This window comes from Aedes albopictus, chromosome 2, assembly GCF_035046485.1.
Source record: "Aedes albopictus strain Foshan chromosome 2, AalbF5, whole genome shotgun sequence".
Lineage (NCBI taxonomy): Eukaryota > Metazoa > Arthropoda > Insecta > Diptera > Culicidae > Aedes > Aedes albopictus.
Genome location: NC_085137.1, coordinates 467,621,859 through 467,624,406, shown reverse-complemented (window position 1 = coordinate 467,624,406; position 2,548 = coordinate 467,621,859). Strand labels below are relative to the sequence as shown.

The window sequence follows — 2,548 nt, the reverse complement described above, 5'->3', positions numbered from 1 at the left end:
TTCATCCTGGAATATTTTCATGAAATCCTTTTGATATTGCTCCCACAATTGTCGCAAGAATTCCTTAGGAAAATCTTCCACGGATTCCTTTTGAAAATGTTCCATGGATGCCTGCAAAAATCTTCCGGGGATCCCTTCCAGAATCTTCCATGGTTTACTTTACACATGTCTTCTTATAGAGATTTCTGGAAACTCATTTCATAGAATTCTTATATAACATACTTAGCCAATTGGCGAATTAAAACTGATTTTTAGTTAAATTTGACAGTTCGACACTTAAACTTGACAGTTTACCTAAGGCAGCGTTTTTCAAACTATGGATCGCGACCCACTGGTGGGTCGCGGGCTGATTTTTGCTGGGTCGCGAAGGCTTGGGCAATATTGTATTGTAATAAATGATACTGCTTGCCGTTTTCTAATTTAATAATATTCCCTTTGAGAATATGCAGAGTTATTTCTAGTTCTGTTTCTCCTTAATTTATTCAAAACTTTGCATTATAAGTCTTAGTCTGGATTAAATTGAATATTGCAACTACTGTCTGCGTTCTGAAATTGATACTGAAACTTTGAGTTTTCATTCTGGAAGTTTAAGATTAGGGTAAAATCGAAGACGGCTAATAACAAGACAGACATCTACCCTGTGGCTCCATATACTCTGAGAACTTCAAGCACACTAGCGCCGCAAACGACTCCCGGGAACAACAATATGAATAAGTGTGCGTGAGATGCTACAGCTTCCGTGTACGTATTTGCATGTACACGCACACAATCATGTTTAATGATCCTGTGAATCGTTGAGGGCGTTTCAACCTTGTCGCCTGCAATAGGGTGGGAGCTGTCTGTCTTGTTATTAGCCGTCTTCGGTAAAATACTGCATTTTCCTTGTGTTTCCGAAAACTGAGTTTAAGTTAATTAAATTAATTAATTATCGATTTTTGCGGCTTAACCAGCCGAATGGAAGTTTTACTTTATTCCAAAAGCTAGACTTTCCGCTCACCGCACGATCTCTTCGACACAGTCGTCGATGAGAGGTGTGTGGACTTCCAACACACAAAAACAATGCGCTCTCGCCTAGGCTTTACATATACAATATATGCGTAGTGTGGATGTACATCTCATTCCATCCGAAAGGGGTGCAATCTGTGGAAAAGATAACCTCGGAATTTTATGTTGAACTTGAATTCAGGTTAGCAGCTACGTCTTCGAGTCTTCTCGTGGCGTAGCGGCAACGCGCCTGTCTAGTGAGTAGGAGTCGTGAGTTCGAGTCTCACCGAGAAGACGAGTAACTTTTTCGCAAATTTCACCTCAATTTGTCCACTTCTCACTCACGCCAGTATATGTAAAGTCTAGCTTTTGGAATGAAATGAGTTTAAGTTGTTGCTCAGAGTATGCATTTTCAGTTAGATTTACACACCATGTTCAGCAGTTAAATATAAAGAAAATTGAAATACCAAAAATCAGCAAAAAATCATCAAACTTCGACAAGAAACCTTATTTTTACCGAAATTCAGTAATGCATAATTTCGGTAAAATTCTTCCTAATGTAGCCCAACTGAACTTTTACAGAACACAAAACAACTGAAAAAAAAAGAGTTTCCAATAAAAATAGGAATGAAATAAGTGTATATGATGGCTATGACCAAAAATTTCAAGAAGGTTCACCTGACTATCCAGCAGTACTATATTTCTAAAAACTGCCACCAATTTTCAAAGACATTGTGAACATTGTATGATATTTTTTTATTTCTAGAATGTGTGAGAGAAAGGGATGAAAATGATGAAATGTATTTAATTAAAACGTCAGTCCAAAAAGAAAATGACGTATTTTATGAAAATCCGTGCTGGTGGGTCGCCAAATCCTATAAAAATCGAAAATGGGTCGCAAGTTCAAAAAGTTTGAGAACCCCTGACTTAAGGAAATAATTATCGAACTGTCAAGTTTAAGTGAAAATTAATTTTAATTCTTCAATTAGAACAGACCCTTGGAATACCGTCCATGGATTTTCTCAAGAATGCTTTTTCAGATTTGCTTGCGGGGATTCCTCCGTGGTACAGTATTGTTCCGATTTTATCACGCCATTTTTAAAAAATGCTATTCTTAAAAATCTATACGCATTTTCACTATTTTTAACGTTGCAAAACACGCCTTCAACACCCATCTTGAAGAAGAGGGGAAGCACTTGTTCTCAAAGAAATAGCAAATTAATGAAAAATAAAGGACTGAAGCGTGGAAGGCCTGATAAAATCGGAACATTACTGTATTTCTAGTAAACTGTTCCTGTAATTCCTTCACCAAATCTTCTAAAGTTTACCCAAGAAATTTATTCAGAAATTGGTCCTCGAAATCTTGCATCGTCCGAAATTTCCTTCAGAAAAAGTATTTGGGATTTTCTTAGAAAGCCATCCAAGCATTTATCAACTATTTCATCTAAATTTTCTTTCAGAAATTGCCCCAGTGATTCATCATGAACAGCCTTCATCCATTCCATTAAAAATTCATCTAATATTTTCAAAGATTCCATGGTAAATACTAGAATTATTGAAAAAA

General features: G+C 36.5%; 1 non-coding gene across 1 annotated transcript; it reads left to right on the top strand.

Annotated features, from left to right (window-relative positions):
* Nucleotides 1-1,208: 1,208 nt before the first annotated feature.
* On the top strand, nucleotides 1,209-1,279 carry Trnat-agu (transfer RNA threonine (anticodon AGU)). Its single transcript has one exon. It is a non-coding gene; the product is annotated as a tRNA-Thr (tRNA).
* Nucleotides 1,280-2,548: the final 1,269 nt, after the last annotated feature.